General features: G+C 37.0%; 2 protein-coding genes across 6 annotated transcripts in view; both read left to right on the forward strand.

The window, feature by feature from the left end:
• Window positions 1-13465, forward strand: part of LOC129790865 (UNC93-like protein) — a 1060245-nt gene that overhangs the window by 570687 nt on the left and 476093 nt on the right. The window lies entirely within an intron of this gene.
• Window positions 1-13465, forward strand: part of LOC129790850 (cleavage and polyadenylation specificity factor 73) — a 566536-nt gene that overhangs the window by 76978 nt on the left and 476093 nt on the right. The gene's annotated exons all lie outside the window — the stretch shown is intronic.

Here is a 13465-nt window from a genome sequence, read left to right on the forward strand (position 1 = left end):
ATTATTTTTTTTATTTCACGGAATTCATAAGAGATGATTTTCACGTTTTAAATTATTCTTTTTTAGAAAAAATTACGAAAAGCTTGAGATGTTCTAATTTCTTAATCATAGCAATTATCATCTATATATGTACATATGTACATTATATGCAAATATTTTTAATCCCTATTTTCTGTTTTTTTTTAGGAATAAAATTATCATCCTTATAAAGCAGCGAAAAAAAATCTTCAAATATTCAAATGAAACAAACGTTCAACTGAAAGATGGATGAGTCAATAAATAAAAATTCTGCAACATATTTTCTCACTCTGCCGGACAGAAGAATAGCCCAACACGATGTTCCTGTCAACATGACTGCAATTGAATTTTGTGGAAGAGTGTCCGCGACTATCTTATCATGATATCCCCAGACTGACCCCAAAGTCCCCAAAGAAGTGCACCAATTTACATGTTTCGGCAGAGTTTGATTTTTTCTTGTAGTACCCCTCAAAGACTTCAATGCTATGTGTATATCTTCCAGATGTCCAACGACACACGCTGAGCGACAAGAAGTTCAATTCCGACTCTCATTGTCCGTCTATTGTATTCAAAGTGCGATTGCGAACAAATTTGCTTATAACGCAAACCATGCGTGGTGAGCAGAGGGCAAGGCGGCCGTTGACATTGGCGGTGTAAAGCAAATATATCATGAATTTTGCCATTGAATTTATGATGGTGCAATTTCAACAAGGCGTAATTGTCACTGAATGTCCAATAAAAATGAGAAATGCCAGCATCGACACTCTGCCCCACAAATACGGATGGGAATAATAAAGAAATTGCATTAATGTGAGGCGCATAGCACTATAAACAAGTCACTAAAATCCACAACTTCAACTTCGTGCTCTTCCTCCAAAAGCCCTTGGACTTCTTCATTTTTTTTCCTCTCGCCACATCACATCCCGGTCTGGATTTTCTTTTTTTTTATAAATAAAAATCGTTATTTAACAACTATCTCCAGTCTCTTACATGGATGTTGGAATCCCATACAGAGGCTCCCTTGTGCCGCATTTTGTGCGGACTGTTGAATCCCGAATGGCATCACCGGAGGACGGCCAGAAGCGGCAAATAAATGTTCACCTTTACAATCAAAATGATTTGATGCCAGAGCGATGGAAAATGCAATAAAACAGTGATTTCTGCAATTATCTCACTTGGATCAGTGCGAAGTGGTTGTAGCACCTTGTTTAAATTCGAAATGCTAAACCCCCTTTGCACAGCTCAAACAACAAACGTCGCGCGCATTGTGGTCGCGAGTTTCTGTGAGATCAAATCAACGAGATTTCGGGAGCCATTGATGCTCCGATCTCTGAATTAGATTAAAGTTCATCGGGGGGAAAAAAGACCCTAAAAGAGTCCTCATTGATTCGCAAAATCATTCGGAATCTGATTACACACAAATCCCATCCTGAATCGGTGGCAGCGTAATTTATACAATTACCCCGCCAATGTGGACCCCGCGCGTCACCCCTACAAAATCGATGGGTCATTGATGAAAATATTGTCTGTGCGATGACATGCAAAAGGCACAAACCGCAGAATCAAATTATATACCCACCATAATCCCCCTCATGAGAGGTACATAGCAAATTCTCACTCTGCAATTACGGCCGTCGAAGAGGTGTTAAAAAATTCCCCTGGCACGGCGCAATCTCGTCAAAATACCTTCAACACCCAAAAAAGCAGCCCCAGACGTCCATCCATTTGCCATGATCTCTTCTCTCTCATAATTTAGGGGTATTTTTCATCTGTAGCTCCACTTTACCACCAACATAAGAGAGTATATATGGCAAAATTATCACGTGCCACGCACCATCTCATCACCTCGATGCGTCGCCCCATAAACCCACCCCGTGGACGAGGTCAAGCCACTCTTTTGGCAAAAGGAAAAGGGAAAATTTATCACCTCTAATAGGTATACAATTTCCAACCGCCTAATAATTTTTTTTCTCTCACTCAAAACACTCTCCCCGAAAAAGGTGCTAAAGATGTGCTAACGTCTTGTTGGGCGTCCATCACCGCGCAGCTATACTCTCACCCAGCACTTCCTCAATGGGCCTAATTGGCAGTCTCGCATCCGACATTTGTGCGGATCATTTCGCAAAAGTTCCACCACCTTGTATTTAGAGAACATTATCTGGACTTTCACACGAGGATCTACACTCAAAAATCCATATTTCAATCCCAAATGATGATTAGTGGGATGAAAAATGATTTCTTTGCTGTTGAAATGTTGGACGCACTTACCGGAAATTGGGATGGCACAGCGAAAGCCAAAGGCAAAAGCATTTCGGTGATTTCGGCACACCAAAGGAGATGGTGTGGGTCCCAAAATTCATTTTAAAATCCATTATAGATAATGAAAAGGAAGAGAAAAGAGATCATTTTTGTTTCTTTTTTATACAATCAAATTTAGTTGTTCTTGTCAAGATCAAATTCATTGCTGTATAGTTATGCACCCCAAAACTAATGTTATGCATCAAAAAACCAATGCCATGCATGCAAAAATTAATGTTATGCATTTAAAACCCAATGTCATGCATCCGAAAACCAAAAAACAAAAACAGATTTTTTCGAAATCTTCTCGATAACTCAATATTCTCACGAAGTTTTAAAATTCGATTGAATCTAGATCATCTAGATTGTTTTGTGATTCTCATTTAAAGAAGATTATTTCTATAATTCTTTTTATGATTCTATAAAAACAGGAAAATCTTCCAAACATTCTCATGGTTCTACGGGTCTACGAATTATTTTAAAAGTAGAACGATATTCAGTTTTTCGTGAATCTCGTAACTTTCTTAAATGATTTATGAATCAAGTGAATCTTTTGATTGGTTATCGAAGGAACGAATTGAAGATAGTTTCGCTAGTTTCTTAACCTAAATGAATCTTTAGTGTTTGCTAAACTTTTTCTGCTGTGAGTCTTCGAAAGTTCGCAGCTTCTAGTGGACCACATAAATTTCAGAGTTTTCAGATTGAGCTCAAATTTGGGATGACCATGAATAAAGATCTCTAAATCTTTCAATGTTGGAGATTCGGTCAATTTACAATGTTGTGGGAGTCAAAACGCGGGATCTGACCTTTAGAAAATACTCTTTTATTACTTCTGCGACGTTTCGGAGCTATATTTCTCCTTCCTCAGGCCTGCAAATACATTATGAAATATTTTAGCTGTGTTTCTTTCAGACACAGCTTTTGTGTACCGAGCAAAATCGAAAGTCGTCAGATCGGGCTCAAACTTGGGATGAGCACGAATTAGGGTCCCCACATTCCAAAAAACGTATGCGCCAAAAAAAAAAATTTTCCGGCCGGCCGTCCGTCCGGCCGTCTGTCCGGCCGTCCGTCCGGCCGTCCGTAGTACAACGTTAAATTACAAGAGAACGGTAATAGATAGAGACTTGCGGTAAACGGCAAAGTTTAAATATCGACCGGAAGACATCCGATTATGATGTCAAATTTTACCCCCCACCCCCCCGTCCGCCATTTTGAATAACCTCAAAATTTTGTTTTGCCTATATCTCAGCCGCTATTATAGCTAAAAGTCTGAAATTTTTATATGTTGTAGAGGCCATCAATACCTTTCCAACGATACCTCATTTTCGAAAATCGGTCAAGTCGTTTAGTCAATATGACCGCCACAATTTTTCATCGAAAATCGACCATAACTCGAAAACGGCTTGACCGATTTTGATCAACCCGGGGTCAAATGAAAGATCTCAACAAACCCTACAACTCTCTAGAACATCCGAAGTTTCAAAAGTGACCGCTAGGGAGCCAAAAATCGAAAACAAAATTTTCGATTAGTTTTCGATGAATATCTCGAAAACGGCGACATAAATTTTTTTCATTTTTTGATATATTGTAGCTGACCATATTATCTAGCTTCATGCCAAAAATGAAGAAAATCTATGGATCCGTTCTCGAGATAAAGCCTTCCAAAGTTGGCATATCATATCTCGGATTCTACAAGTCCGATCTTGATCAACTCAAGCGCAAATGAAAGGTTTCGAGAAACCCTACAAATGTCTAGAACATTGCAACTTCGAGAAATGACCGCAAGAGGCGCTAAAATCGAAAACAAAGTTTTCAAAAAATTTCGAACTCGAATTTTTCGAAAATGGCGACATAAATTTTTTTCATTTTTTGATATGTTATAGCTGACTTCGAGACCTTTAAAACAAAAAAAAATTTATGAAAATCTATGGATCCGTTCTCGAGATATGGCCTTTTAAAGATTTGTTAGCGTATGACTTTTCTACTTTCCCCGACTTTGCGCGTATTTAAATTAATTTGCGTTCTAGTTTGCTCTCACAAAATTCGTCCACTGAAAGAAACACAGCTCCCGTAAGCTTGGTCAGCTTACCTGTACATTTTAAAATTATTATTGAAAAAATTCTAATGATTTTATATAAATCTAGTCAAGACTTTTTTACATTTCTGTTATCTTTCTTTTCGTCTATTCGTTTTTAATTATTTTTCGGTAATATATCGAAAAGTGAAAAAAAACTCGAAAAAATTTGAATTAAATTTTGCAACAGATTTATAATTTTTAGGTGCGTCATTTCAATAAATCTTGCACATTCTCACGACTCAACGGAGTCAAGCAACATTCAAATATAATATTTCCTGGTCATTAAAAGCATTTTTCATTCAATAAAACATTTCTTGCGCCACTAAATTTCTCTTCATTGATAAAATTAAAAGGTAAAAAGTTTTGAAAAATCTTTCCCATTCATCTCGATTGAATGTGCGGGAACATCGATCTTGCGTGAACCACCGAAAAGAGGATTTTACGAATGTTAAAGAGGGGAAATTGCAATTTGCAGTGTTTCAAAATAATAAAGAAAATAAAAAATCAACTGCAAAAATGTCTCTTATACGGTGTAGAAGTGAATATCGTTGGATTATTTATATCTCAATATTCGAGATTTGTATCTCGTGCATGGGGCAGTGCGGCAAAGAAGAATATGTTGGCAATATCTGCTAATGATCTCATATGGGAATGTGCTAACATGGTGGAGCAACAAGTGCAATATGTAGTGTAAAGATTGCCATTTTGTGTGTCATCTTTCTGGTGCCAGGGATATCAATAAAGGGATATTTCGTGTACGACGCTAATTTTATTGCTGTAATTTTTCTCTAATTTATGATGCCCCATAAATGTGCGGGGCCATTCGCGAACAGTGCGGCGTATGTATGTATGGAAATTGGGTGTTAAAAATAGTTTGACATGGCGGTTAAAAAGTTTATCGTTATCTCCATGATCCTCTTCTTAGCATCTTCTACCTGTCGTCACATCATCAACATGCATGGGAAATTGTTCATTTGGGCATAAAACATGACTGGTTGAGACCTCCAAGAAATACACGCAGCGTGGCCATAGGATACAGCCAGGGTTGCGTTGTTATCCTACTTGGCTTATCGTGTTGAATCTCCCTGAGCCTCGATTTAATTCTTTATGCCAAACTTAATTAGTATGGAAGGTGAGTGTGATCATTTATGAGCGGACTATTAAATCATATACACAAGACATGAGAAATGTCTCAAAAATTCATTTAGGGTTGTTTACAGTCTACCCAACAAGAGGGTAAGTTTAAGATGGTTACGTGATGGTGGGGTAAATATGATCAATATTAATTTCTTGAAGATTACATCGAGATTATTTCTTAGGTTAAGAGCTTTGTGGTCTTATCTTGTGACCTAAATTGAAATTTTCTTTATCATTTCTCACAGTTTTATCAATTTCTTAATTTCATAAATAATAAAGAAAACATTTTCATTAAAATTCCTACTGAATTTATTATTCTACAACAAGCAGTTGAATGAGATTAACTAAAAGGGCTATAAGAAGACTTGTTATTGAGTAAAAGTACATTCGACAAGTGGATTATATTTCCTTCTTAAGAGATCATCTCATTAGCATTGATTTGTTAAATGAGATAAGGTTCGTCACTTTACCATGCGTTGATGTCTTTTGTAAATACAACAAACCATTAAGCAGTCATACGCAGAAGTGGAGTGTCATATTGGTGAAAAGTGCCAATGCAATGAATGTTATTTCTCCTACACAACTCCTCGAGCATTAAGTGGATTCCAACGTGCCAAACATTCCCCTCAAAAATCAATGGACACCTTCGCGGAATGATGGCGCAATCTCTCGCAGGTATTTTGACAATTTTATTGAAGCTGAACTTCGTGGGCATTTTTTGCGGTATATAGAGTGGCTTCTTCTTTGGCAAAATGCGACTAAGCATAACTTTTGACACACCGGGAACCATTCAATTGGTACCTTCGCATTCGGGATCAATCAATCGTTCATTTTGACGAAATTTATTGCAACTGCCACAAAAATGCAACTTTTTGAAATATCTCCACAACGACGATGTGTCTGTGTGGTTGATGACCACGCGGTGTGGAAGAAGAAGAAAAAAATCATCTTAAGAGATTGTAGAAAGATGTATTATTGATATGAGACAAAGAACATTGTTGGGGACTTTTTTGTGTGGACAGTGGAATATTTTTTTTGGGAGAGTGCTGTCATACTGACCACCGGATGTGGAGCTGTGCTGTGGGAATTCTTTTGCAATGCCAAATGAAAATCCAGTATATGTATGATTTTTTAATTGGATGGAAAGCCTGGGCGGTGTGCTAATTAGAGAGAATTTCTCTGGGACATTCCTGCGGGAATTGCTTGCATTCTAGAGAAGACGCATCATGACGGGTGTCCACCACATGGCGCATACGAAATTAAGCACTCAGATGAAAAAAAAAAGAGTTATCCTTCTTTGGTTTTCTCCTCTACTAGAAGAGATAGATTTAAAGGTAAACTTTAAAAATCTCTTTGACTTGTATTTTCTTGGAAAATATTTGATTTAAATTAATTAATTCCTAAAATCATATTTTAGCGGTTATTTTAAACCATTCCTAACGTATCCTGCCACGTTCTTATATCAAAATTTCTTTAAATTTAACCATATAAACCTCCCAATTATTTTACATAAATAGAAAAAGATTTTTCTCCAAGTACAAGAGGGAATTCCTCTTTCTTTCTCTTCTTGGACTACTTATGTAAATCCTAAAAGTGGGGATGAGGATTACAAATTCATGCCACACAGCAGCTTGATGTTAAAATTTATTCACGTGACGACAGGAAGAGCGTGTTATATGCGTCTGTTTGGTGATCACTCGATTCTTATCTCGGGATGTTTCGGTGTGTGGTAGAATGTGTCACATAATGTGCAGTCTTACAATTATCTCACAAGTCAAGTTGCCCACAGAGGAAGTCTGTTCTGTCCATCAACGCCAAATCGTCCACTTCAATCGGCGCAATGTGAGAGTTGTGAGTGATAGCTCAGGTGACAATGTCATTGTTTAACCGTCTCACATGATTGCAGAAGTCACATCCGTTTCGCGCCACGCCAGCAAAATGCTGGTGAGATGGATCAGAAAGATGAGGAGGTGTTGCTGTTGGGTCTCTTGAGCAAAGAATTAGATTTATAGGCTGTTTCCCAAGAGCAACAAATCCAATATTGGAGAGATGAAGAATAATACCAAGGAGAAGAAAACTACGTCTTGTGGTGTACTGAAAGTTTATAAGCTGTGTTTTCTTAAATATCGGGAGCTTTGTAACAAATAAAAAGGTAGAATTGGATTTATATTAAGAGCAATTCGACATTTTAAACACAAATTAAATTTTAATAATTCTTATTTGAAAATATTTTAAGAAAATTAGTAACATTTTGAGAATATTGAAAATATTTTGAGAATGGATTATTCATTTACAGTCAGGTATTGATTAACGTCGCATGGGATATACTCTTTCCACTCATTATTATTAATGGGTGGAAAGAGTATATCCCATGCGACGTTAATCAATACCTGACTGTATTTTCAAAATAATCTGTACACCACATATCAAACTGAGCTTCCCTGGTAGATCATACCTTTCTTCAAAAGTATATATATGAGACAAAAAAAGGTGGCGAAGGAAAAAGAATTGGCAAAGAATGAGATCAATGGGTGTGAGAAAAAACATCGAAACAAGTGGCAAAAACCGCCTTTTCGAGAACAATTCAACTTGGACGTGGTTTTCAGAAGATTGTGAAGAAAAAAATTCACTGAAAATCCGTGCACGGTTAAATGGAATAAATTTATTTGTCGATTTGAAGGCAAGATGCGCGCAATTGAGAGTCGAGTGGAGTTTCCTTATAGAGACACCAAAGTGCATCATGGAGAATTTTTTTCACTCTGGGGCAAAAAAGATTAAATATACGAAGTTGCTCTGCGAAATGTTACAAATAAATGATCCCATGTTGTCCTCCTCATGATTGAATGAACTCCCAATCATCTCGCTCTCGATGGGAGAGATGAATGAAATCGTTTTCTTCTGCCTTCACTCACAACTTTTTTTTTCATTCCCTGTACAAACTATACGTGGCTCACTGGTGGAGTTCTCATGATCACGGAATTTTTCGTACAGCACCTCCGGAGAACTTGCATGGTGCGTTTTGTGCAAAAGGGACGGCGCCTCCGCAAGAAAAAAGGTACGCACAGGTATCGAGGGGAGCGCGGGGACAGCATCCCATATATACCTACATTGCATACATATAAGAAGGATGGATGAAGAAGAGTTCCGCTTGCCATAAATTGAAAATTACGCTCGTCTTTTTGCCGTGGTGAGATGCGTCAGAAAAACGCGTTTCACCTCATGGATTCAAACGATTTAACATTTATATTCGTTTACTTTAACATGTGATAATTCCATTAATTGACCAGACATTTTTTTTTGTATGTATACCTCCGCATCCAATTCACCATTTCGCTGCACCAATAAATCGGCATTATTTGCCCAAGAAAGCAGAGACATGCCCATGTCGGGGTGCGAGAATCGTCCACGGTGTATAAATGCAAAAAAGATCCCATCAAAGTGAACCCCCTTTTTTCTCCCAATTGATTCCTGTACGAGATTGAAGTACCCAACGATCCCGAAATTTAAAATGAATTGCACGCCATGCCTGAGTCTCAATTTATTTTTTCTCATATTCATTCCCCCCTCCCTCATGGCCCTAACGATGAAGATATTACAGTCATGAATGTGCAGTCGGACCAACCCGGTTCTAGCAAATCCGTCCTACCACGAAATCTGAGCTTACAGGAATATATTTGCGGAAAATTTTTGGACAGGCATCTTCAGATAGCCTCTAAACTTTATAAAATGGCAAAGAAAATGCAACCCTGAGGAAAATGAGCCAGGGAAATGGAAAAGAAAACTGGGCTTCTTGCTTCGTGGTAGGACGGTCCGTCTTTCATGTCGATTTTTTCACTGAATTGACTAACCTGATTAATTTTTTCTCCTCAAATACACTTCACCATATCACAATAACACTTAGACAATGATTTGAGGATGAATTAACTAATTAAAACAGCTTTTTTCTTCATTTTTTATGAGGGTAAAGAAAACTGATGAAAAAGTACGAGAAGAAAATGAAGTTACGGTGAATTGAGGTGAAGTGGTGAAATTTTTGTCAGCTGTTTTTTAGGGGAGACTGGTCCAATTCTGGCAATTCTATAATTTTGTTTTCTGTAAGGGAGATTGTCGCAATATGGACATTTTTTTCAAGAATTTGAAAAAAAAAAAAGATTTTTTTGTCATCATTTTTTTAACATTTCGTTTGTCCACTTAATAAGTCTTATCCCGCGAGAAGGAAAAACTGGAAATTTCCAGATTATAAGGGACATTAAAAACCGTTATTTTTTATCCTATGGCTTTGAACAGACGGAGGCGGATTTTGGTTGACGTCTTCGAGAGACGCGTATTTTTTGACACTTAGCGGAGTATTTTTTGCGCTAACATAACCTCAAACATTGTTTTTTTTGTGCAAATAAGTGAGAATTATGGGAAAAATGAATTGCTCTTATTTCTTTTTCCTGACGAAAATTTGCATAATTCGGTTTTTGTCACAAAATGTGCATTGAGGTTATGTTAAGTGGAAGATTTTCTCAGGGCGCAAAATTATACTCACTCACGTTTAATGTGAGGAAAATTCCCTCTCCCCCCAAACATAACCTCAAAGTAAATTTTCACGTGCAAAAACTGTGCGACTTATGGGATGAAATGCTATGAAAACCCCCCGGAGGGATGCCCTTCACCCTCTTAATTATTTTCCTAGCCAAAATTCTCACACTTCCAATTTTATTTTTCACAAAAATGGGTCCTTCCCGTAACTGCAAAAGGTTTGCTGAAAATTGTTCATCATTGAAATCTTGGCATCAGGAAGTTTCTAAAGAATCTTAGGAGCTTCCTGATGCATTTTTTTTGACAAGACAGGCACATCTTTTGACTTTTTTGGCTTCTCTCGCTTCATCATAACCTAAAAAAATTTCAGCTAAATTAGGTATATTTTTTAGCGTATAACACCAAATAGATTGTAAAATATGCCTGCTAACATAACCTTACTTAATTTTTTGTAAAAATAACTCGGAATTGAAGGAATTATCGGTTGGAAAAAAATTAATTTATTTTGAGGTTATGCTTTGCTTGACTGAAAATTTCCTTTTCGTAAACCTACAGCCGAATTACGCAGCCATATTTTACGCGAGAAAAAAGGTTTCTCCGAACATAACCTCAATTTTTTGGCCCTATGTACATGAGGTTCGCGGCCGTAAAATACTAAAATAAAAAAAACTCAATTTTTCTTATGTCACAAAAAATGTGAATTATGCAAATTCTCGACTAGAATATTATTTAATAGTATAAAGGGTAACCCGCCGGACACCGTTCATTGCAGTTTATCCGGTAATTTTCACTTTTTTTGCACACTAAATTTTTAAAAAATGAGGTTATCTGTTTGGCTATTATTTAGCTGTTGGAAAAGTTTTCCACTATATTTTAGAAATGACGAATGTTTAAAAACGACGAAGAACCTGGAAATAAATTATTGTTTAAAAAGTCCCTGAATAAAGTTCGAGTTTAATTTTTTTTTTTTGAAGAGATTTCTTCATTTGAAGATGTTTTTCTTATGTGGAATAACAACTATTTCACATACGCATTTATATGAAATACCAAATAAATATTCATGAAAACAATTCGTATTTTTTTTCAATAAATTCGTCAAAAATTGATTCTTTCGTAATTATTTTTAAAGAAATATTTAATAGATCAGTTTAAAAAGGCTTAATTAGTGAATTAAAGGGAAAAATATGTTTTTCTGTTGAAGACGTGTCGTTGGAAATTTCTATAACTAGTGGTGAGTTTCAAGTACGGAGGTGAAAACTTCACCTTCCCCTTCGTCCTATTGCGAAGGCATGGTACCAATTGTCCCACTACGAAGGCAAATTTCCCCGCTTTTAGGCCGTCCTACCACCGAGCGGTCCTATTGAAAGCGGTCCGACTACGAGAGCACGACTGTAATTGTATAAATATCACTTTTGGCGTTGCAGCATCAATAACGAAATTGACTTTCCACCACTCATGGCTGCAACATTGACCATTCCGTGTGCATCGTGCCTAGTTATCTCTTTCGTATTTCTTTACACCGAATGGGTGGTGTTTTGACGGTGCCGTCAATTATTCCATTTTGTTCGCCATCCATGGGTGAAAAGAATTAAAATGTAAAGAGACGCTTGGTGTTGGGAATGAATCTAATTATAAAATCCAGGACGTACATATACACGAAAGGTTCACGGAGGGTGTACGCGTGGAAGAAGAGTTCTTGGACAACTTTAAAGGCTGATTTAACTACCTATTTATTGTTGGGAGATTTGCATCTAATTTTCATTCGTCTAACAAGCTCCTTCACACGACTGTTGCGTGTTCACCCTCGCGGCCATGCATTGGTTTGAACAATTAAAAATCACTCCGCAATCACCAACTTACACAACACCTCGCATAGGTCAGCTAATTAGGGAGACACCGTGTGGCAATCGGATTCCAATTAATTCAGTCACATCCTTCTTCCTGTACTTGTTTTGCACTGGACACGCAAAATTGGGGCAATTTCTCACGAATAAATTTGCAATTGAGCTCATGCACCTAGCATAGGGATAAACGCGGTTTTTCCTAGCTTGTAAAGGAGTTTTTTTTTAACGATAATTTTTACACATTGTATAAAAAATTAGCGATAAAGCAGTCCATTCATAGATGTTTATGTCAGTATCTTTTTAGAGGGAACAAATGAATAGAATATAATTTATTAAAGAATTTTAAAAAAAATCACAAATTCCCAAATAAATTTACCATTTTGTTTAGTATAAATTAAAAATTAAACAAAATAAAAAAAAAATAGATCATTTTTAATTGAGATAAGGAAGATTTGGTAACGATTGGTCTAAAAATACAAACAGTGACGTTTAAATTGTTTTCTGTCTTTTTCGATGCATAAAACATTTACGCTAATGTTTCATCGATGATTTTTACAAGGCATCTTTAATACATTTTTTTTATGTAATACAGACTTCTTGTAGAATAAAGAAGTAAAGAAGTAAATTGTTCGACTTTGAATTTTTTTCAGGAGCTTTTTTTGACAAAACTCATTGATGAAACATCAGCGGACATGTTTCATGTTTTATAAAAAAACACAATAATGACGTCAATTTTTGTATTTTTAATCAAATTTGCTGATTTTTTCCCAGAACAAAATGGGAAGTTGTTGGCTAGTCTTGGTCTGTTTTATCTAGGATGAAATTCATTTCAGAAGGATATGATACAAACCACCTCTTTGCCTTCTTGGTAAAGGACAATACTTCTTTTGTCTTGCTAGAGTTAACAGAAGCAATAAAAAATTCCCAAACTTTCAATTTCTATATTTCTAACGACTAAAGGAAATGGAGGGAAAATAAAATAAAGAGAATCCATTAAATCCCAAATCATGGACCTGAGGGCAAAAATTGCACCTGAGTAGACAAACCAGACTAAAGACTCCGTGAGGACCGCCTAAGAAGAGTCACGAGAGATTCAGTGTGTCATCCTACAATTAGCCGCGCAACGTGGTCTATCAATTTCCCATTGCCACAGTGTTGACAATGGGTGACCGCGAGACAAATGATCCTGACACGCAAGTCTGCCATGGACCACACCACGCCAGACAAGATGGAAATGAAGCAATTATACGGCGAGGAACCCCTTTCTCCGGGACTGCACTTAAAAACTCATTAACGATTGAGAAATTCCCCCGGTGATGCGGAATCAAACGTGGAGGACCTGTTTTGTGGTTGATCGTGAGAAACGGAGGAAGAAAAGGCAAACACCATGTCAAATTTGACGATATTGCATCGATTTTTCGGGTGCATCTTTTTGGAAATGAGGTACGTGCTCGGAAAGGTAATGTGAGGGAGCCCCCTTTGAAGGTGTTTTGTCGCTTTTGCCTCACACTGCATTTTTGCCGTCTGCACTCTCCCACAAGTCACCATGCCAAATTGGCCCATA

The sequence above is a fragment of the Lutzomyia longipalpis genome, chromosome 2 (genome assembly GCF_024334085.1).
Source record: "Lutzomyia longipalpis isolate SR_M1_2022 chromosome 2, ASM2433408v1".
In the NCBI taxonomy this organism is placed as follows: domain Eukaryota; kingdom Metazoa; phylum Arthropoda; class Insecta; order Diptera; family Psychodidae; genus Lutzomyia; species Lutzomyia longipalpis.